Source organism: Apteryx mantelli, chromosome 26 (assembly GCF_036417845.1).
Source record: "Apteryx mantelli isolate bAptMan1 chromosome 26, bAptMan1.hap1, whole genome shotgun sequence".
NCBI classification, from domain to species: Eukaryota; Metazoa; Chordata; class Aves; order Apterygiformes; family Apterygidae; genus Apteryx; species Apteryx mantelli.
Window position 1 is genome coordinate 5,298,614 of NC_090003.1, and position 24,921 is coordinate 5,323,534.

Below are 24,921 nucleotides of genomic sequence, written 5' to 3' on the forward strand. Positions count from 1 at the left end.
CCGCGCCCCGCAGCCTGCCGCTGCCCAGCCGCGAACGGGCCGGGGAAGCGCAGCCCCGGTTCCGGCCGGAGCAGCCGCGGCCGCAGCCGGCGCCCGGCTTCGCCGCCGATCGCGGGCGGGCGGGCGGGCGGGCGGGAGGCGGCGGAGCCGCGCAGCGGGGCCGCGGCGCTTCCTGCTGCCGCTGGGCGGCCGGGGCCGAGCCGGGCCGGGCCGGGCCGGGGCCCCGCGGGACGCCGCTCCGGCAGCCACAGGTAAGCGGCGCGGCGCGGCGAGGCGAGGCGCGGCGGGCAGCGGCGGAGCGGTGCGGTGCGGAGCGGCGCGGGGGCGGGCGGCAGCGGAGCCGAGCGGAGCGGAGCCGCGGCGGCGGCGGGCGGGCAGGCGGGCGGGCGGGCGGGGGAGGGCCGGGCCGGGCGGGCGGGCGGGCGGGAGGCGGCGGCGGCCGCCCAGCATGTGATCGCGGCGGCGGCGGCGGCGCGGGGCGGCGCGGCACCCGCGCCCGCCGCGGGCGCGCCGCAAAAGGCGGCCTGGATCGCGCCGCCGCCGCGCCCCGGCGCCGGGCCCCTGCCCCCCAACGCCCGCGGCAGCGCAGAGGCGGAGGGCCAGGCCTCGGCGTCGCCCCTGGCCCGCGAAGCGGGATGAGCTGGAGGCTAAGGCGCATTAAAGAGCAAATTAACCCCCCCAACACAAACATGCCTCTCAAGTTGGCTCAATGCAGTTGGGGCCAAATCTGCACGCAGCCACCGAGCTGAAGGAGCTGGACTAAGCAGGGGGCAGGTGGTTAGAGGCTTGAGGAACTCCAGAAAGGGTCGTTCACTACTCAGCAGTGCTCTGTACGCCTCACGAGTCCCCACCACAAAGCTGAGCATGCATGAGCAGTCTCTTTTGGTACCTCCTGCACATCATTTTGCAGACACAATCCCACAGGGAACTCTCCTCACCTAACCCTGACCCTCAGAACCAGCAAGATGGCTAAGGTTTGCCAAAAACATGCCTGTGGGTGCGGAGACAAGAATTAACCATCGGTTGCAGATGCTTTGAGATTAGAGTCCCCTCCAGCGTACGACTTGCTCATACCCACCTGCTCCTTTCAAACCAGGGACCCAAGCTCTCGGAAGCGTAGGAGTCCAGCAAGGAGGGCGCTTGGGTTCCTGGAGAAGGAGCAAGGTAGCAGCCCCCGCTCACAGGCACAAGTCACACACGAATACCTACAGAGCAAGTTGCCAAGACCGCCCGCAACGTGTGACTGGTCGCTAATTCACACACATACTTCTTTTTACCATGCCAAGGACAAGGGATTTTCACTCGGCTGCGGGAGAGGATGACCACTGCCCTGGCACCACGCGCACCCTCCTGCTCTGGGCTTCTGCGCCAGGAAAGATGGCAGCAGTAACAAGAAAAACCAACATGTCCACGCAGCGTTCCCCACATCCCAGGGAGCGATGTACCCCTGTCGACAACCTATCACAAAGAGGAAATCAACCTAATCAAGAAGAACTTAAAAGCACGCAACCCAGAGGGCTCTCGGATCCTCAGCAAAGCAGTTCCTGGCTCCCGCACGGACACCACTGCTACCGTGCGCTGCACTGGAGGTGCAATGCTTCCGCAGCATCAGCTAACGGAGCGTGTACGGAAACGCGACAAAACGCTGGAGACAAATACGAACCACCCAGACCAGGAACACTGCAACTGTGGATGGAAACAGCAGAATACGCAAGAGCAATCTGGTCCACAGTATAAAACGGAAAGGCCTGATCTCTTATTCCTCATTTTGCCAATGACTTGCTATGGTGTATCTAAATTCTCTACTGACACTTTTTTTTTTTTTTTTTAAAGATTCCTTATTTTTTTTAACCAAACTATTTCACATTTGTTTTGTGTTCTGATTCAACTCTGTCTTAAAAACCCTCCTATGACAAATTGTCTCCCTTTCTACTCATGAGATGTCAAAAATCCCTACTGGGAATGTAAGCATAGCATAGCCTGTCTCAATAGCAGAATTAGAGGGAGCCTCAAATGATGTTTGAAATTCCCAAATGTGACTGAAGTCAATCTTTCTGGCATTCTGAAATCTTGGCCAATTATGCTGTCACCTTCATTGGCCAAGAGAAAGTGGCATGGTTAGCAACACGATTTCAGTCTTTAATACTCCTGCTAGATGTTTTTCCAGGAGATATGTTCTAACTCATGTTCTTAGGCTGCACGCAGAAATTATTGGGCTGTACAGGTCAAGCGAAATGGATCAAAAAGACTCAAGTAAGTGGAGAGCAGCCACGAGTAGTCACTAAACTACTTGATCCATCAGTGTCCTGCATCAACCCCCGTTTCCAAAATGACCTTAACTTCAGCTTCTGCTCCAAGGAGGGCACTAGCGTTTAACAAAATGGAAGCCATCTTATGCTTCTCACAGTTACTAAAAAAGTCACGGTGACTATTAAAAGTAAACAGTGGCTTCACAATAAAAATCACAGCACTTGGCGTTCTGCCTGTATTTCACACAAATGGGAGATCAGACTCGTGGCTCTCTGATTTGTTAGGTACTGTTGTTTCTGTAGCACATAAAGAGAAGTCCTTGCAACTAGAATATATCTCAGCAATATGTCTGAGCTGGTGTCAATAGGCCATTGATGCACTGCAAGAAACTTACAGATACTCCTCAACTCTAAAATAGTTGTGTGCCTCTACTGAAGGGCAAAAGAAAGCCATTCTTCTTAATAAGTGCACGCAAAACATTGCTTTTATAAACTTAGAAATTTTAAAACCTAATAATCTAGTTTTTTCTTAAAAAATTTTTTTTCCCATATTTTTCTTCCTGTACTAGTTTCACATTAATTCAGGCATCATGTTCAGTTCTCCCTTAACTTGCAACAAGAACAGCTACTTCTTTTCTTCAAGTCATGCACAATAGTGGCCTCTATTAAATTTTTAAATATAAAAGAACGAAGTACACGGTTCCACACCAAATCAGAAGTGACCTGTTGTTCTCCTGTGTGTTGCGAGACAGACTGCCTGACACAGTTTGAATTTTCTCACCTCTCCACAAATCACATGCAACAGATTTCATCTCTGCATTTTAATGGGGCAGGAGATGTTGCACTCTGCCTGCAAAAGGCATCTGAAAATGATAGCTGCGAGATTAAAATAGTCTTAAGATATGGGGATGGTAGAACAATGAGACTTAATCCTATGGATGCACGAGAAAGGAGGTTTTATAAAACACAGAAGTGGCTCTAGAGCATAATGGTTTAAAAATCCAAATTCAGTACTTTTAAAAATTAATATACTTCAAATTTACTACTTGTTTTAATTTAAAACATTATTTACTACAGAGTTCTGTCAGCATTATTGTTTGTACTGTTCACTGAGGACAAACTGTAGCAAAATTTACATAAATGCTAAGAGTAATTTTTGCTGTGAAGTAGCATTAGGAAATCCCATGGTTTCCTAGGTCAGTCAGTGTTGACAGATGACACAGTTATATTTTATGAAGTGGTTACCATGGCTATTGACCAGCCAGAACACAAGATCTCCTACTGCTATTTTATAATTTGAGCTTCTCCAATGTAATTTATTAGATTCTACAGTATCCTGCTACAATGTGTAAACAGGGAGCTATAAATAACCAAGAAAGAACAAGGAACAAGCATGTTAATGTTTGCATATGTGTTACTTGCAGGTCCCGTATTTTATCCCAAGAAACAAATATCATGACAAGATACACAAAGCCATTATGCTCTGACTAACAGAGCTCAGATGGCATGTTTATCAACGTGATGATAATGCCATTGCAAAGCTGTGGTTAAGGTTATGCGTCAGGGCTTCTATTATCAAGAGATTAGAGCCTGGCAGGAAAAATTTACTGCTGCATGCTGAAATTCAGCACCCCAGGTTTTAACCGGGAACTGAGGAACAGTTTGGTTTTCTTATTTACTGTAGATATCTAAAATAGACCTGGCTTGAAAAGCATGCAAGAAAAACATGCAACACAAAATAACCTGTTTAATCCATTTAAGAATTTCAGATTGAAACCTCATGGGCTTCAAAAAGGCAAGAAGACTCTGATAAAACTATAACTTCATAACTGCTACTAATATGTCCCTTCTGAGGTGATGCTTCAACCAGGTTTAGATCAAATGTATTATCTCCAAGAAAATCCATGTGTTATTTCATTCCCTTCCCACAACTCCCAGCTGGTTAATTAATGAAAAGTCTTTTGTAATGCAATATATTTACAAACATGCACAGAGCATTTTCTGTTCCTACTTAATCCAAAAAATAAGACTTTTTACTCAATTCTGAAAGATCCCCTCTTTAGACCATGTCCAAGAACAGAAAGTTCTTCTCTCAAAGCTTTCCTTAAATTATGAGCACATAAAAAATGGAAGTTATAATGGAAATCCCAGTGTGATTTTCACTACATATTTTGCTATCATGAAAGGGATAAAGTTAGAGCATATTTTTTGAAAGGCCTAAGATTTTCTAGGCAGTTGCCAACTTCAAGCTGTCATCTTCCAAATTTAATATGCCTCAGTTAGTTTCACAGTAAATGTGGTAAGAAGTTTTACAGAGTTTTAACAGTTAACAGCAAATAAAAGCTAAATGCATAAAAGCATCTTTATGTCTTAAATTTCACAGGATTAAAAATTATGTCAGCTGTTCTGAAAAGGAAATGAGATTTGGTTGCATCTGCAAAGCTCCTGTTAGCGTGCAGCACACATTTATAGATTGCCCCAAACAATGATTTTTTTTAGCCTGCAGACACTGTATATGCACATTGGCCGAATTTCAGTACACAGAGTACATTTTATTAAAACCTTGGCTGGGTTTTAACATATATTTAATTTATGTGCATACAGTGCAAATAGAGATATTTGCTGATAAGGTTAAAAGATACATATTGTCCTCTAGGAACAGGAATATCCTGATAGTTTCCTTAAGGAGACACTTAAGCATGGTTTAACCTAGCGATGTCAAGTATCTCTTACAAATTATAGCTTGTCTTATTCCCAAAGACTATACCTGGCTATAACACAAAAATAATGCTAATGTTTATTGTATCTTTGATTTCAAAGGAACTTTAGATGCTCAGTAAAGGCAGAACTAAACACTGCTCAGTAATTAATTCCATGAAGGTCAAAAAAGGTACTTTTTAAGTTAAAGGAAACGCAGCTGTCACACACACATCCACGCTGTTCTCAGAATCCACCGAACCCCTACAGAAACGGATCACGGGTACTTAACCCTTCCCACAACCCGCTCAGCTCCCTGGAGGCTCCTGCCCAGAGACCCTGCAGCAGGCAGGGCGGTGGCCCCTGAAGGCGAGGGCTCTGGGGGGGGGTGGGAAGCTGCCGCCAGGCGTTACGCCCTTGCCGTGCCCCGCTCCGCTCCAGCCTTCGCTGGCAGGCTTTCCGAGCCCTGCCGTCTCGGAGAGCTCGGGCCGGCGCTGGCAGCTGGGTTAAAGCTGGGGGAACGACTCTCTGGCACTGAGCCCAGGAAGGCTGCGCGATGGAGAAGCAGGTGGAGACAGACAGATGTTCTGTCCAGCCAGGGAGGCAACAGAGCAGTCAGAGTCCCACAGCACTGTTTTAAGATGCACAAAAAACACCAGCTAAAGAGGTGAGAGAGCTACAAAAGGGCGGTGGGATGGGATGGGGGGGACCTTGTTCTAGCGGCACAGGAAGGGTAGGAGGGAAAGAGATCCCTTAAATTTCTCAGCGTAAGAATACCCATCCTCAGAGCGACTTGCCAGGAACAAGTACTGGTCCCAAGGTAACAGAATATACTCAGTTACAACAGTAGCGCGTAGCATCAGGAACCAGCATCACGACCCGACAAAGCTCACATGAAGCTTCGTAAAATCAGTCCGCTGGGAAAGAGGAACTGTCAAGAAAAATGTACATTCGGGCCTCTGTTATGTTCCTTTAACATGCCCCGCTGCTGGGAGAACAGGATATGCTTCAACCTCATCTGAACTTCCTTTGTTTTATTGTTTCCTGTCACAACCATAACTCTGTTTAATGTTTTTTTAAATTTTGAAGTAGCCAGCAATTTTGCCCTTAGTATTAGATACTTGTGCTGCTGTTCATTACCTCAGTTAACAGCAAGCTTGCAAAAATCACCTAGCTGGCAAACTTGTTTAAATGAAAGACTCCGTAAGGCTTCCCTAAGTGTTTCTGCACATCGTTCTGCAGGCCTTGGCAGCGTATCAGAGACGTGTACAGATCACAAGCACGCAAGCAGAAGTAGCAGCAGGTGTCTGGGAAAATGTCCCACTGTTCCTTTAGTGTTATCTGCCTTTAGCCTCCATCATCAGATGCTCTTAGGTTAAGTTTACTGCTCTGTCCCAAATGCACCACGGCACTCCTTTGCCTTGTCCTGCATGGGAGTAAGAATGCCACCAACTTATGATTTAGGAATCTCCTCCTGAAGAGACTGCACTGAAGCCGAGGTGATGATCTGGGAGACCTTAATTCTCTTCTCTGACACAACCACGACACAGATGCAAAGGTATGTGAACTTGTTCACATAGTCTCCAGCAACTGCTTGAAGAAGCCTGGAACCACTTGCTACAAGTCTCTGTTACGAGAGACCTTTGCGGTAGTGGGAATGTCCATGCTTAGGTGACCACTGACACTATACACTCAAGTTCGTTCACGATCCATTTGGCTCTGCTGCATGACTTGCAGCAAGTCATGGATAACAGCAAGTAAAGATGCTTCGCTACACCGACAAGCACAGCTAGCTATGACACTGAAGCATGAATGATAATAACGGGCAGCCACCTCCACAATGCCAGTTGCTGCTGCTCAATTACAAACTAAAATTTTAGGTAACCCAGGTTGAAAGTTGAGATATTTTTCTCATACTTTAACAGTCCCCTTTGCTGACTCTGTAAACAGATAAACATTTCTTATATTGTGTCACAAAAGTTTCCAGAGTTCCTGTCCGAGAGAGAAGGCACACATGCAGGTGATCATTTTGTACAGCAAGACTGGAAGAAAATGATCCTATATATGTGTATGTGGGTGTGTGTATGGACACTTTTTTAAAACATTCTCTATCTCCAAAATACACTTATCTGATTTGTTTCTTCATTCTGCAGATTGTGACCTTAGTTCAAAATACATACAAAACCAAACTCAGCCATCTTTTAAAGGATACTGGTCCCTTTATTTTTCTTACCAATTGATTTTAATGGAAGAATTCTATTGTGACAAGACAGAATTGGCCTCTTAAGCTTTGCGGTATTTTGAAAATAAAATTATTTTTCATTGAGCCTTCTTACTCTTTTCAAACGTAGTACGGAAATGTAAAAATATTTAGATGGTCACCATTAGATACCAGTCTATATTAAAAGGCATTAATGTTCTCATTGGACATTCACACCACCTCTTCAGAGTACACTGCTGGCCATCTGCATAGATAAAAATCATACATCACTTAGGCCATATGCCTGCAAGATCAAATATCCTTTATAAACAGAAGATGACAAGAAATATATCAGCTGAAAGATTTAAAGCTGCTGAACAATTTGCTTTCCCTCCCTACAGCATCACTTCATTTTCCTTAAACACTGTGAAAAATTAAACCCTACCTCAAACTGTATGAGGGATTCAAGACCAAAGCGTGACATGGATGCAGAGGGGCACACGCCACCCACCAGAGTCTGTTCCACACATCCACAGCCATAGACACAGACGGAAAATCATTAAGCGGGCTCCCTCAAGGGAACGCCAGAAGATCCTGAAATGATAATGATCCCCCTTCCATGGCGCTGCACTGTTAGCTTTTGTTTTGAACAATAGATCTCCCATGATACCTCTCGCTTGCTGAAAATATTGGTATTAGTGAGCATGAGCACAGCTGTGTGTAAATTACATATATAAACAGATTAGATTTGTATATTTATACTGGATGCAAACACATTAATAGCACATTTGCATACACAGTTGGCTAAATGAGATTGCATGCAGAGTGGGATTACTAGTTGCAAACACATTTATTTAGAATTTTCAATAAAGTATTTATATTGCCATTCGAGAGGTCAAAGTGGATTCATCATCCTTTCTTTCCTCTCTCCCTTCTTTGAAGTACATAAAAATGCTCTCGTCACCATGCTTTCCACACATCGTCAATCCCTCAGCATAACTATTCTGGAAAAAGCTTTACAAGCCAGCAGAAGAAACCGAACTAGGGCGCTTAGCTAAAGGTTATCCAAATTTCCTTCAGTTCATTTTATTGGAGCTGATGTTCTGCAGGCATAAGAGCTCTAAATTCGACCACAGCAGGAACCACTACCTAAGTGCCAGTTTATAAAATTCTTCTTTTCCCTTCTCCACTTAACGTCAAGGATCAATGGAAAAAATCCATATGAAAGGCAACACGATATCGAAGGTGACACAATAGCTATCAGGCTTTTCAAAGCTGGGGGAGAATACAGCTGTTCTTCCACCCCAGGCTGTGAGCTGTCAGGGTGCTGCTAACCTTATGTGCTAACCCCAGCTTTACTGTACCGTCAGTATTTCAACAGAGCTATTTTTATAAAGGGATAGATTTCAGATTCCCCCACAGCAGTTTGCAAAGCTTTTATTCACTTCCTGCTTTGTACCTGTTTCTGCGTGAAGCCTAGATGAGAAAGAAAACAAAACAGAAAAAAAAAAGAAAAAAAATCAGTTATTTCTAAAGGAAGAGCATTTATTTTTGCTCTAATTGCGGCCTCTCGATCACTGGCACTGGGCGTTTTCATCGCACGCCCCCAGACAACGCTCCCGAGCCGGTGTCCCTCTCTCGCCATCCCCTTTCCCGATGGTTCCCGCTGGAAGGTCCAGTCCTGCCTGCCGGGCTCGCCCGCTCCCGGCGCGATAAATCACCCACCAGCCTGCTCCTGGAAAGGCGCCACGGGCCGGGGCGCATCGCTCCGGCCCCGAGTTGCCAAGCAACCGGCTCCGGGGAAGTCTGAGCCTGCGGAGGGACGGACGGACGGAGGGACACGGCGGCCGGAACAACGGACCGCGCTCCGTCAAAGGCGCGTTTCAGAGGAGCGCCTCCCCCGCCGCTGCTCCCTGCTGCACACTGCGCGATTGTAAAATCAAAATCAAAAGGCTATTGTAATGAACACACACTTCCTGCTCAATTACTAATTGTTAAAAAGCTGCGGGGAGGCTGCGATCACACAGCGTATGGCAACAGAAATGTGATCCGGTAAACGAGATAAAGTCAACAGCACGCCAAGAAACCTGATCTGAGAACAGCCTGCAGTGGCACTTCAGAAGCTGATGCACAGATCAAAAAAGGCTGGATATTAAAGCAGCAGCAGGAGGAAAAAAAAAATATAGAGAGACTGACTTTACTCTTTCTGAGCTCTAGAAAGAGCGTTTGATAAACAACCCCGGCTCTTTGGAAATACAATTTGTGGATTATTACAAGCATTACTATCCATCGTAACATTGCTGCAGTTGTCTGGCCCCACGTTTCAGCAGCAAGATGAACAGGCAGGGAGAGGCGAGCACGCTTGTTTGAAGACTGCTCAGCTGGCAATTTATTTTCCTCCAGGAAAGCAGGCGAGGGGAGAAGGGGCGCGCCGGGGCTGGGGCGCTCAGGCCCCTGGCGGCGCTGCAGCGGAGGGCCGAGCTGCGCGAGAGCTTCCAGGGAGAGCAACAAGTCCTGACCCGCTGCAAATGCACGAGCCTGAGGACGCGCTGCACCTCCCCTCCGAACAGCAGGGCAAAGAGGAAATCATATTTAACGCACATGCAAGTGTTTCCTTATTCTGCTAGGCTTAACTATTTCCACCAGCAAGGCACGAGGTTGGCCAGGCTGCCCACGTTTGTATTTTAATGCCCACGACAGACCTTCTGCTGTACGGAAGAGCCTGCACAGACATACGGGCCCACCTATGCAGGCACAACAGCAGGATCCAGATCTGTGCAACACTCCAGTGCTCACAAAGCCTCTCCGAGCCATTTGCTCTTTTGTAATCTTCAGAAAACGATCACTGTGCATGCGTTCATAAACCAGATTTCACGTTGCAAGTCTGAGATTATCCCTTTCTGTGGACAGAAACCTTAAAATGCAACAAACATGATTGCTTTCATTGACAAAAGAGCAGCTTTCTATTTATAAAACATAGTAACTAAAAAGTTTGTTGTCTCCTATAATCAGTGCTTTCTCAGCACAGAAAATAAAGCTAAAATGATCTGAATGTGTTTTTTTCACATAAACGATTCTTTAAAAAAGCCTTCTAAGAGTTAAAGAGAACAAAGGTCTGGGCATGGTTGTGACCCAGAAAAACAGAACAAATAATTCACTGCTGCCAAGAGACAACAGAAAGCTTTTGATTATAATTCAGGTTATCTTTTTTGAGATTCACTTCTCATTTTAAGCTGTTCTTAAAATATTTAATATACAAAAGAGCCTTCTAATACATCAAAATTAAACAGCAAGTAAAAAGTTGGACAACTTTTTGGTTTTGGCGTCCCTTTTCAAGAACATATTCTCCCCCATATGACATCTGAAAGTATCTCCCTCAAATATAGGTAAGTAGCAAGAGTTCAACACTTAAGCTGCAAACTTCAGACAAAAAAAATGCTACCTACATTTAGTTTTAGACTCACGCTCACCCAAATTTGGTGCATTTCCCTGGAGAGAATGCATTTCCTAAAAATTTCTTAAAATTAATAGTTTCTACTGTCTTCATTTTTTGCAGATGGTGAAACTAGTTGAATTATAGAGTCCAAAAGCAGAGATTTAAACAAAAAAACAAAAAAACCCCACCAACAAGCGACATGCGTAACATGAACCAAAATGAAAAAGCAGCCTTTATACAGAATATAAACAGAGCCTTACTATATAACCCTTCCTCCAAAGACATGGTCTTCATGCATTCATTTGGAATATTAACCTTTCCCTCCCTCACATCCTCTCAACCTCAAATTCCTGCAGCAAAATCGGCGATTCCAAGTGCATTCTTAAAGTTATGAATATTTCCTTTGAATAATGTTAACATCAGAACATATATCGTCTTCCACAGGCCTGAAGATGCTCTGTACTTACCCTTACCTTTACTAGACAAAAACAAGCCAAGAGGAAAGTATCATATATTAGCCTCTCTCTGAATCTCATTCTCCGATTGCTTTTCTTAACAAGAGGATTTTTACTGAATGTATAATACAGTAAGGAACAGCACTCTGCCCGCTAACACAAAGCGGATTTCCATTAAATCACCTATACTAAAGTGCCCATTCTAGGCAATAACATGGGTGGGTGAGCACAGATACACAACTGCCCCAACCCATGAGCTGTATGTAGTTTAGCAAGACCAGACCACAAGGCTAATCACTAACCTGAGGGTTATCACAAAACTAGCTTCCACTTGTGTTTCCTTAAACACCAGAACATTTCCATTTTCTTTCTCTTCTCCCCCATACAAAATTTATCCTTTCACTATACAGATTATACAGACTTCCAAAAAATGCATGTCTGTACTCAAGTAACACCATTACGCAAGCCTGAAGTTGTTCTCTTTCACTGTGACATGTTTCGTCCTTTCACTCAATTTGTACCATTACACACAAAAAAGCCGCACTCTGACTACTTGAAATATACTGTATGATCCTTTCAAGACTCTAACATAATATTTCTAGGGGAAGTTGCCTCTTGCAGAAATATTGCTCCATGGGGATTTCAACCATTATTGTCAATTATTCTTGAGACTGTACTTCTGCCTCCAAACAGTGACTTTCTGCAAATGATTGAAGGAAATGCACAAAACCGCTTCAAGAGCTCCCATGCTTCAGAGCAATGAACACATCCAAGAACAATGGGACTAAATGGTGACAAGAATCCCCAAGGAAATTACACAAATAGCAAGGCAAATATTTCTGTGGGTGACTTCTCCAAGTAAATGATTAAACAGCAGGGCTGTTCACAGTAACAATGCCCAGGTTTGAGTTCAAGCTCTAAAATACAATCCAAATTGTGACTTCTACTAAAACAACATAAGGCAAGCTCTGCAAATTTCCTGAATTTCTCTCAGGATAAATCTGCCACTGACTGCAATGTGGTAAAGAGGTACCTGATCCAGCAAACTTGGATATGAGAAACACTAACAATGATAAAATCAAATTCTGGGCTAAGAAGCATATCCTCAATAAAAGACCTTTCTTTTATCAAAGCAGAAGAAAACCAGAACATAACGAACATAGCACCAATGCTGTCCTAACATTAAGATTCTAACTCCGTATCTACTGCTTTATTAGCAGCTCTGCCAGCTCTCAGTGTGGGTACAAATGGCACCCTAGACACCAAAAGTCAAGCGAGAAGGGTGGGTAGGACAAAGCAGATAATTAGCAAGCTTAGCTGCGAGTGTAGCAGGGCTGTTTGTTTTTTTTTTTCCCTAAACCGATAGGTCCCATTGCACAAGGTTTCAGTCCCTTGGCAAGCTCCCGCGACACAGCAAGAACACCACACCGCAATCCTCATCAGTCAATGACCCATTACGCTTTTGTCAAAACGGCTCGGTACAGCGACTGACACACTTCTGCAACGCAGCCATCCAATTACTGAGGGAGATGTTGGCTCATACAGTGATCCTGGAAGTAATGTACAAAAGTAGCTTTAAAAAAGGCAGATGATTCATAAGTTCCCTTTTCTTTTGTGCAAGGGACTCTGAATAAAAGCATCTAGGTGGAGGGAGTGGGGGAGCCTCTGCCAAATATGAAAAAGTAGCCCACAAATAAGAGAGGAAAGAAAAAGGAAGAGGTGAAAATGAAGGCCCAGCGGTGCACCTGTAACACAAAGGAGAACTCTGGCAACGGGAATTTGAAAGGCTGGTATTTCGCGGGGAGGCGGTGGTGCAGAGACTGAAATCGCCTCCCCAGGCTTGTAAAACTGGACAACATCTTCCACAACAGATAAGTTCATTCCCCAAATATGCACCCCAATGCGACAGAGGTGCTCTCTCTTCCCTCCCTCAATTGTAACAAAGCGAGTGTTTGAGTGCTTGAAATTATTCCAATCCAGTGGAACGTAACAGGCCGTGATGCTTATTGGCTGCTCTAAATGCATGAGCCGCTGTCTGATCAATCTCCCCATGTAGCCTAAAAGCTATATAAATCTAAGAGGATACTATGAATATAAGGGCAGAGGGGGAAGGGAGGAGGAGAAGGAAAAGAACGGAGGAATAAGGAAGAGCGTGTGGTGGACCATTTCCATGCCCAAATGGAAAGGGGAGCAAGTGAGATATCAAGAGGCCAGTAAAAGCTGAAGCGAAACCACAAACCCAGAAGGTTTGTGCACTTTGAGTCTTCACCACAATATATTCAAAACCACAGGCACATGAAAGTACAAAAGCAACGTTCAACAAGGAGCTCAAAGTAGTAGTTTCTGACCGAGCTCTCAGGAGCACTGATCAGCACAACACCCCTTTTACGCAACACCAAGCAAGGAGGAAGGAAGAGCAAACCTAACCACATGCCAGTTTAAGAGAGCCTTTGCAGAAGCACAGACAGTACTTAGAAGCTGTCCAGAGACCGGCGTGTTGAGGTTCCTCAGCGAAGACTACATAAACTTTTAGGAAGGTTAAAATCCAAGCTACGTCGCTACTATGAACTGGAAACAAGTATTCTTCTAAGACGGCATTTCCACTCTCAAATCTGTAAATTCCTTCCAGATCATCTGAAAACCCGCATATCACCTCCTATGTAAGCAACGTGGAGCTAGACTCAGGAATTAAGCTCTCTCAGCTCTAGCAGACTGCTTCAGTACTGGCAGGTACTCAGCATCTCTCAGGATCAAGTCCTTATTTGTTGTCAAAGTCTTTTCATGGCAATATAATCATTAGCTTTACTGGCGCTGTTACCCTTCTAACTAATTAGGAGCCTTGGATGGATGCAGAAAATGATTAATATTTAGTCGCTACGTGTCTACTACAGAAGAAGCCTATTATCAAACGAGTGACACCTCCACAAACTTAAATTAAATAATGGCTCCCAAAGAGGATTCAGAGCCACTGACAGAATGGCAAGTGATTTAAGTAACATAAAGCTGAGCAACTGGTGATGGATCACAGTTTTTTCACTCGCTCTGTTACAGCCTGTAATAGAACAAATGATCATTTTTCAGCCTAATTGAATATGGCCACCCCACTTATGCACAAAAGGAGACAAAGCTATATAATTTGCTTCATTAAAATGCATTTTTATGTCGTCTGAAAGATTTAAAAAAATTGGTGTTGTTGATGGGGAAGATTAGAAAAATAAAATTTATCATGCAAACAGAACTTGCAAATGAGGTGTATCTTGGCATTCATACTGCTTATGCTAGTGCAAGAAAGATAAGTCCTGAAAGCTAAAGCACACAGAGCATCCATGTTGTGACAGTAATCAGTGTTTCTTAAATACGAACTATGTCACTATATCAATTTGAAAAAGCATTTTGTCATTTTCTGCCGCAACAGCCACAGGTCCGTATTAAATAAGTCTCAGATGAGCTGTTAGGCAGGACCACAGCAATTCTAGTGACATTCGAAAAAGCTATTTCTGTTCTTCTGTTTGCATAATCATTAGAAAAATAAAAATTCTCATTAAAAACAAGCCTTTTCTAACATTAAAATCAAAGCTTCAAGCAGGAGTGCTCTATTTCAAAAACAACCTTATTATACTGAGACTCTCAAAGATGGTATATCATGGTACTCACACCCTCCACAAGCCAGGTGGTAAACCTATTTGTTTTTCCTCTTTCCCCCTCCCACTCTTTTAGCTTTCATTGTTTGCAGATGCTAAGAAGAGATCTAAGAAGCCATAGACTTGTTACAAATTAGTGCCTTAATTACAGTTTGCCACTTTGGAAAATAAAGATTTGTTTTCTTCCATATTTCTAGCTTGGCCAAGAAAGCAGCATGGCTTCTCCGCTCTTTCTCCATAGAGCCCCACTGATGCTAGCAAATACTGCTCTGGCAACAAAGACACGCTCATCAACTGCTGCCGCTGCACCGTAACAGAGAACTTAATTTGTTTGCCCTACCAAGCAGAAGCAGCAAAAATTAGCATGGATTAAGCTGCACACCTGTTTTCCGACTAGACTACTCTTACCTTTTTCCAGCTCTGCTCATTTTGTAACAGGTTTAACCTTGCCAGATGCTGAGTATGCCCTGCTTACTCTTCTCCTAGAAATCAATATTTAGTCCTTGACAGGCTATGGGTGTAGAGAGAGACTAAGAACAGCCTTCCCTCCTATCACTCAAAATGGATGACACAAACCCAGGAAACCCAAAAACATAACAGCCATGGGCTGAATACGACAATGAACTCCCAGACAAGACTACTGCAAAGTAACTGTGTGTATCTGGACATACATATATGCACATACATATATGTATGTATATATACACATCATAACCAAGAGAGGTATGAGTTCATAATTAGGTTAATCATGAATACATTACCTCCAGGAATACAATTGTGAGAGGACAGCAGAAGTAGGAGGTGGTTTTAGTCTAAGAATACGGGTAAGTAAGGGCTATTTGCCTTCCAGCACAGTTTACACCAGCAGGTCAATTGAACTCCAGCTGCACGAGGCATCTAGTAGTATTGAGAATCTCAGTAGATAATGAGGGTTACCACAAGAAGCCAAAGAATGAGGCCACTGGCAACCTGGGAGAAATGGCTTCATCCTCGCTGCACCTCACTGGTAGCTGGTGTGGCTAAGGAATACGAAGCAAAAAGTACAAACATTCCAGGTGAATCTGCCGGGTATGTGCAACATGTGGGTATAATCTACCTTCTAAAGCTGCAGCACACCTATTTTTCTTCTAAATACAATAGCCTTCCCTGTACCTCACCTGAACATGAAGTATTGGTTCTCCCGATGATGCCTCTTCTCTATCTGCCCATCTGGTGAGCAAAGATTTGACAGAGAAACACCATTTCAAGCACCATTCTTTTTTTCTTTTCACGCCCATTTTCCAGATGTCACAATCACATTTGGCATGGTGTCTCGTCCCTTCAGTGGGACCCTCTGCCACACAGCTTAAGTCCTTTGTTTAAGAGGATCACTCAGATGGCAACTCCCCAGCATACTGAGCAATGCTGCTGGGTTCATTTAAAACAATTTTTGAAGATGGGTTACTTGCAGGTAATCAAACCAGCAACCTATTTCTCTGGTTATTTGACAGCTAACAATCTTTTGCCAACAGTGCCTGTAGAACCATCTCTAGCAAGTCCCCATTTTTTGGGATCAAAATCCATTAGGAAAATATCAAAAGGCAAAAGATAAACTAGCTCATGTCAGAACACAGAGCAGCTGCCCCTGCCTATTTCCAGCTCTCTCCCCACCCTTCCCTTCTAAATTCTGTTTAACTGCAGGTTTTCCCAATTCTGCACCCATGTGTGACAAATGTTGGCAGCTGATTTCCACTTTTGGTTTCAAATATCCTGAACCTGTTTGACCTAAACCCTCAACAGCTACAGTTTAGCCCCTAGGATTCTCCTTATTTAATCTGAGCTGTCAGCCTCCATGATCCTGCATAGTGTTGTGCCACTCATCTTGTTTATAAATTGAAATCATGGAAAAACGCTTCTTCTCCATCAATCAGGCTTAAGGAGTTCAACTGCACCACTCTCCTCCTTCCTGTGCAAATACCTAGAGTCTAAAATCTTGAACTACCGCTTTCAATGCAGCAAGACACGTACCATTATATTTCCTATGCTTGTAAAGTACGATGCCTCTCCATGCCAGTGTAGCACAGCCCACCCAAGGTACCACTCTAGGAAGAGATTCTGAGAGTCCCTTAAAAACCCAAGATCATTTCCCACTGAGAGCATGGGACTCTCACCTCACTAGAGAAAACAAGCGACAGAGAAACTGTAGCAAGTATCCTCAGGCAGGCAAAGAGGGCATGGAACACCTTTCTTCAAAGGCAGTGTTCTCCATTTTTGAGTAAGATGCCAAAGATAGATAAAAGACCACATATGAGAACAACTGCATCTTTACAGCTGCAGTCAAGATGAAGAGCTTTTTCAAACATAACGAAAGTCAAGGCTAAAACAAAGAGAGTCAAGGTATCAATAGGAAAAGACCTGCAGAGAAATCAAGTCGTCTCTCCAAGTTGGAGACAACATCATGATCTGTCTCTGCACTTGCTTTTAGGGTGTGTGTGTGGGTGGGTGTGGGTGTGTGTGTGTGTTCTTAAAGCACATCTTGTTAGGAACAATAAATTGTCATTTCCCATGGTTTAGACAGCAAACAACTCTTTCAACACAAAGCAATGGTTTGCCATATCAAGTAATCCACTCCTGGGCTCTATGTAATTAATATGCTATAGATCAAGTGTAGATCTGACAGAGTTATTCCATAAAGCAGCATTGTATACCTTTATCAACTTAGACTACATCAAAATTACTTGAAAAGATGCTGGACATTTCTATCAAATACTTGACAGAAAATATCAAAGAACTTCATTATTATTTATTACTATACTAAAGTTGCACTTCTAGGTCAGAAGGTGGTTAGGATCCTGTAGGCTAATTTAAATTTCCTAACAGCCACAAGACAAACTCAACCGAACTACTGAAGTAAGATCTCTACAAAGACTATTGCAAACACTTGAAATCAAACCAAGAACTCTGGATGTCATTCTCTACACAAACCAATAAATCAGTGATCCCTCTCTAGCCATTAGAAAAGGTGAAACTAAATTTGTATCTCAGTATTTAGAGCACATCCAAAACAAAAAACCTTCTGAAAACAAAGGGCTAACCAACATTTCTTTCATTTCTCATATTTAAATTACAAAATTACTGGGGTAATACACATCAAGGAACATGAGCCAAAAAATCTAAGGCCATTTAATAGATTTGTTTTCAGCCTGGAAAACAGTGTGAAAAGTATCTTACTAATATTATCAATCTTTTAAAAGTCAAAGGTATTATTAACAAAAATTGATTATCTTAAAAAAAATTCTTTACATTTCAAAATCTGGAAATTAAGCATACGTACAAAGAAATGGAGAATAAATGGCTCAGTAGCATGTAAACAAAGAGCTTTCATACATAAGATTTTTTTTTTTAATTAAATCAAGACAATAAAAAAACTGACACAAGTGGAAAAAAAGTTTTACCACGATCACAAGAGATGAACATTTACAATCACTCGTTTGGTTCTGCTTGCTATTGCTAAAGCATTAATCCTCGAACCTCCCAGAATTACAATGCTCCCCACGCTCTCCAGATGTTATTACTATTAATGCCATGACTCAGTTTCCTTTTGGAAAGGAGCAGGACGAAAGACAACGTTGTATTTAAATCAGATTCGGGATCCTTTGCAGGCAAAAACTGTATAAATGGTCACCAGAGTACTGAAGACAGTAACTGTGTCACCGACCAGAACATCATCTGCCGGGGAGAAGACAAGGGACAGACAAGTCCACGCGGCGTATGAGCGCTCTCGGTTCAGGCTCGTCCCCGCGCCAGGCTCGGTGACCAGCCTTTGTTTCGCTTGCAATGCCGCCGAGCCGCACAGCTCATGCTGCTATACATAGCGCTCGTAAGATATACACGAACATTAAAACTGACTCCAGCTCTGTTGCTAAGAAACTACAAAGGATAGCTTTTTTGGCCCTCTTCATTTATAAAATAATGCCCTATGGGAGAACAAATGCAATCTCTCAAGTCCCCCAGTGTCTTGTTCTCATTTTTAAACGAACACAGAAAGATGATCGAGAATGCTAGGAAATGTAAGCGATCTCCATTTTTAAGACGCCCTTGAAAATGAGATGAAAAACATGGTTTCAACAATCAACTGCTGTAGTATTTATTAATCTTTCAAGCAGCAGATTCTTTCCCCATGGCAACAGTGAAATATATCCATGTGCTTCTGTCTCCCTATTGCAAACCTTTCTTAGAATTAAAAGGCAAAACAAAATACCAGCTTCTTTGAGTACCTAAAAATTATTTCGTTTATACTGGAGTTAGACTTTGAGTTTAGAGTTTAGCTTCCCGTCCCCACACAGAAATAGCCTTCTAAGCTGTGGCAACTGGCCAGTGTAAATATTTGTTGTATTATTTTTTGGGATCAGCAATATGGTAAGTGCTTAATAGATAAAAATATTCCACATGAAGACAGAGACATGATGAATCAAGAAACATATGGCAGTCAAACAAAGCAAACAAAAAATATAATGATATTGTTAAGAAAAGACTAACTTATTTGGCAGCTGTGGAAAGATCAAGATTAGCAAAAGCAGTGAAATCACCCATTTTGAAGCCAAGGTCACTGACAGGATTTATAGATTTATCCCCGAAGGCAGCCTTTGCTGAACACAAAATGCTGAAATAGTTGGGGGTTTTTTTGTCTTTTTTTTTGTTGGTTTTTTTTTGGGGGGGGGGGGAGTAGGGGGAAGGAATCTCTTCACCTCCCCCATTTGGGCTATCTCATTTGCTGGAGGCTTTTAAAATTCATTCCTCTTCACAGCTGGTTAAACAATGGAATCTTTCTGCAAACTAAAAGGACTAAATTGATCGCCCTACACAAACTTTTCTACACATATAATTGATTTTTAATTCACTGTCTCATTTCCGAAAGGACTTGACAATAAACTCAGTGCTGTGTGCACAATATTGATCCCTTTAAACAAGGACTTGGATCAAACACTGATGCAAGTTAATCACAATCAAAAAGACTGATATCTTTTGTCGAAAATCTGTGTTTAGACTAAATTCACCTTTTCTAGACATGTTATAACCTTTTATTTTCTAGCTATATTACACCTCAATTTTGTATACCTGTCACCTGCTAAGTACCTGTAATTTTAATGCAACTTTTAAATAATAGCCGTTTTCCCCAAGCAGAAAAGACTTTCATCCTTCATCAGTTACTTCTTAGTGTGAGAAACGATGGTTCTTTTGCAGTGTAAGTCCTATTTCTACACTTTTTCTTAAAGTCAAGTCTTATTTATTCTTAAAGTAGAGGTTTTACTAGACAGTGGCAATTTTTTTTTATTTAATTCTCAGTTAATTTTCAACAGTTCCCGATTAGCGCATTCACAAGTGGTATCATTCAGACGGCATAATTTCTAAAGTCCAGAAAATTTTAAGTTAGTAGCAACTGTCACTCCACTACGAAGGTATAATATTTACTTTTTGTGGATAAAAATTAAAAATAAACAGTGACTAATATCTTAACATCCTGAGTCCACTCAATCACTCAACTGCAGCCCTGCAATGCCAGCCTCCTTTTCAAATATCCCTTGATTCTTTCTTCTCGCTATTCCAGAGACTCTTTTTTGATTTTGCTATGAATTACATTTTCTAAAGCTGCCTCAAACAGTAAATAAAATTCATGGTATTTTTTCCCCAGTAAGCAGCTCTGTCTTCCAGCATATCTGAAAAGCCTGGCTTCAGAGGAGTGAGCAATGAAAACAACGTTTTCTTGAGCAGATAGTCCAAAAAGGGCAGATGAGAGACATCTGAAATGATTCTAGGCAAAGAAGCCAGACAAATAAGTATCTGTGCTTTGCATAAGTAATTTCTTGACCAGGCACACTGGATTACAAATACTCACAAACATGTTAGGAAATTAGTTTGCCGTATCTTGTCATTTTTGGCAGAAGGATCTCCACTTGTATTTATGACAAATGAGCTATAAGCTGAAGCCAGGTGTGGATACTTTAAAATTTATGAACTTGTAAATCCATGTACATGGCCAATTAAGGTTTATCGCCAGCAAGGATTAACTACCCCAGCACATAAATTTAAGAGGTTGTTTACCTCAACTAGTCTCCATCAAAAGCAACATAAAATATTGAAAGGGCAGCAAACTTCATGATAAAAGCCAGTTATCATGGATGTCATCGTGTGTCATCAGCAGTTCTGCATGTAGACGCACAACAAGTAACAAAACCTTCACCCTAAGGAAATTTGAAAATTTAACAACTGGTAAAGATGGGACCAAGTGGAAGAGAGAAAGGAAGAAGTGTCCAACAAATAAGGCTACTGTTTCACCCTACTTCTCATAACTTTGCAAGGAAGAGACAGCCCTGAATTTTAAAGGTAATTCAATTAGCTTCACCAATGCTCTTCATAATCAACATCTGAATGCTAATTAGGAGCACAGTGCCATGCAGCAAAATCGTCCCTGTGCAATAAACTGCAACACAGCAGCAGTGAACTCTGCCTTTAGCTAGCATGCATAAATAAACAGAATTAATAACTATCCAAGTGTGGACGGGTGACTTAATCTGTTTCGATTAGATGCAGCTCAGCCTGAGGCCTTTGTGTTATTTAAAATGTGTTCATCATGTTTAATTAAAAACCTAATAAACTAGAGGTTCTTCTACTTCTGATTTGTATTTCTCTCTTTTGTGAGCCCTATTGATTTTGGTGGCGCTTCTGATAAAAAGTCAGAAAAAAAGCACACTCTGAGTAAAGAAACAAAAATGTAGGATCAAATCAGATGACTATTATGCAAAGAACAGCCAGAGGTGGACTGTTTCCTTCACCCTTCCCAATACACAGTGCATATCAGAATTGAAAACCATTTCATTAAATTAGCAAAATATATCCTTTGTAGATGGTAGTCATTTGATAAGTTATTTATCTGAAATAGAAGTGTGCACATAAAGCTGTTTTTTTGACCTGGAGCAAGCATAAATTGAGAATTGTGCTGAACATCACTGAAATTATTGATATTTTCATCACTAAAAAGCTGTTCTCAGAGTAGATTTTATCCCAAGATGGTAGAAATTACATAAGAACAATTATTCTTGTGAAATAGTTCCACTGAATCCACACCATAAAGTGTGGATCTTCGATCAAACCTAAACTGAAAGGAGCTAGTGATCCTAGCTGTATATTTGGCATTTGTGGAAAGCAAAGTATCACATCATCAAGGCAAACCTTGGATATCCTAAGGATAGGAGCTCATATTTTAGCTTTGCTGTAGTAATACTTACTTCTCCAAAGACAGTACTGTTTATTCTAAAAATCAAACTTGAGAGCCAAAATTAATTCATGACTCTTGCTTTGTCACCCCATTTTCAGGATTTTAAAACAAAGTTTTAAGGGCTGGCGTTCTCCAAATAAGAGAAGAGATGCCCCCCTGTCCTCCTTTGGTCACTAGGCCCTCAGAAATCCCTTCCGAAACATTCAGATGGAGTTGAGAGATCACAACCTGACTTTCCAAACAAACTTAAGAAATGCTTTCTTGAATTCTACATTTCTGTGTTTTAATAACAAAATCCAAAACCTGATGTTTTGTACTTGTATAGTTAACAGTTTGACAGCTGCAGTATAAGTGACTGTGCAAGAGAATATCACAAGAAATGAAAAATGCTTAATTACATTTCTTTTCTTTTAAACTCCTATCATGCACACATACGTTGTCCTTTCGCAATATGCATCTTTCTTCCCCATAGACAACAAGCTGTAAATCAGTGTTTCAAAATACACTTTCAATGTCATTTTTGAAATATTTCCAAGCGGAGAAGATTATTTAACCAGCACCATTCCATTCCTATTAGGGATTTCTGACTACTTATGGCAAAAATGCCCGTAACCTGTCAAAGATACCAAGAAACGTTTTTAGAAGTGATCATAAGATGCAGAACTGAGCTTACTTCTCTTTCACTTAGCCAACCTTTGCTGAGCTTGAGTGAAGCATCTTTGTTTTCTCAGTGTATTGACAAACACTGCTTAGAACCTGCTCATGCTACAACCTGCTGCTGCTGCACACAGAATGAGGGAGAAAGTGTGTTATAGAGACTACATGCCACTAGGCCTTTGGGAGACTCAGCAAAGATGGTTGAAGAAAACAAAAGGAGATGTGGCTACTTCATAATCTCATATTAGCAAGAGATATCACATGCCCAGTGGCGGAAGCCAGCTCTCCTTCCCCAGCTACACTGACCTTGCTGCAGCAACGAGCATCACAGCATGTGTCGGACACGGCAGTCAGGGCTAGGAACCTTGCAGGAGAGGAGGGGAGAGCACTACCACCAGCTGTGCCAAAACAGAGGACATGCTCCACGGCTTCTTCCCAAATAACGCGGCCGCTTTGAACCACGTTGCTTTCTATTTGAAACTGCAGCACTGGGTGATGCTGCAGCATGTTTGACTATGCAGTGCAAACTTAAAAAGTGCTTAAATATGGCTTTACATGCCCATTGTTCGACAAATCTGTCTGCAAAAGTAAATTCACCAGCATTACAAGTGATACCAACCCCTCCTCACCAAGTCACTGCTGGAGATTGATGTTGCCAGGTGTAGCATCAGCCTTAAAAAACAGGAAGCAGCTGCTGTTAAAGCAGCATGTATATGCATCAGTATAGCAGTTTCTTTAGCCACTTCTATAAGGCAGTATGGAAGACTGCGGTTTTCACAGTATGCCCCTGAATTTACATACTGGAAGGAAAAAGGTTTAAAAATAGCCATAAATTTAGAAACACAAGGGAGACAACAAACCTCCATCTTCATATTTACAGAGCCTTCCATTTAATTCAATCACTGGTAAATTTTATCCTCTATTTAATTTGATCTAAACCTCTGTAACCACATCTTCAGTAGTAAAAATAACATAACTTCCATCCTTTATTTTAATTAGTTCTGATCACACTGCAGGCAGCTCTTACTGAATAGCTTGGTCACAGGCAACAGAAAGCTGTTTTAATCAACAAGCAAGGCTTAATTGTTGGACAACAGATAGTCCACAGGAAAAGCTAAACGTTAACTACAATAAATCTGAGTTGTTCATACAGTGCTACGCCATAAGCACTGCTGAATACTACAGAGAGCCGTGCTGGACACAGCCCTGCTATCATGTGCACAACAAAATCGACTACATTAATCATCCAGCACGACTGAAAACAGACTTGATCAAAATCCTTATTGGCAAGTAGCATGCCAACCAACTTATACAGAAGTTTTGACTTAGAGCAGTATAAACTTTGAAGAATTAGTTTTGCACTGAGTCAGTTCTTTCCCCATGTCAACATGACTACACTTCCACTTCAGCTGATTTTGCCACCTACCTGACTACTTCACATTGCCACAGTGCTCCTTTCCTTCTGCCATACATCTTCCATCCATCCACACAGTCTTAAATCCACCCTGCAACAGAACTTTCCTGACACTGAACTGCCAAAATTGGCAGAACATTAACCTAACAGTAACAAAAGGGTGAGTGTAACACTGGGGGGAGAAGGAGGGAGAGGAAAAACAGTGATAGGATCAGAAAGGCAGGAGTGAAAAAACTGAGACAACGAAAGCCACGATCCATGTTATTCCTATCAGCCCTACGCTTTCTTGGTTAAGGAGGGTAATTACCCAGAGGTTGGAAGGTGGTGTAGTGCCCGCCTATTTATACAAGTTGGAAAAGTTAAATCAGTAGATATTCACCAGGCCACAAGAACAGTCTAATTCTATGTCCAGCACAAAGAGTGGCATGGTTTGAACCTGGGTCTTCCACTTCTCTTAGAAGTGTCTTTCTTTCAAGTTACCAACCAGCCACATTACCACAGACTTCCTCCTGCTCATTGCTTCCCATCATGAGATGGGGACACACTTAAGGCTTTCACCAAAATTTGATCATTTTGGCCAGGCTTTGGATTTGACACATCAGTGTTTCCTTGTGAAAAACAGTTTGTCATGGAGTTCCCACAGAGCTCTAGCACCCTACACATGATGCACAAGAAGTCTTTCTCAGTGCTGCAGAACCAACGATAAGGAAGCATTTCCTTGCAAATCCCAGAAATGCTTAGGAGTGCAGTACAGCTGCTTTAATCTGGAGCTTTCTACAAACTGTCAGAGACAAACACGCTATGAAGTTCTGCAGGTGGAGCTTAGCTGTCTATAAATAAGAGCACAGTTTGATCTTTGGCTCTGCTGTGGCTGGAAGGCTGCCAAATATTTCTGGAAACTTGGATGGAACAGAACA

At 42.4% G+C, this 24,921-nt stretch overlaps 1 protein-coding gene across 2 annotated transcripts in view; it reads right to left on the reverse strand.

The window, feature by feature from the left end:
* Positions 1-24,921, reverse strand: part of RERE (arginine-glutamic acid dipeptide repeats) — a 174,220-nt gene that overhangs the window by 57,500 nt on the left and 91,799 nt on the right. The window lies entirely within an intron of this gene.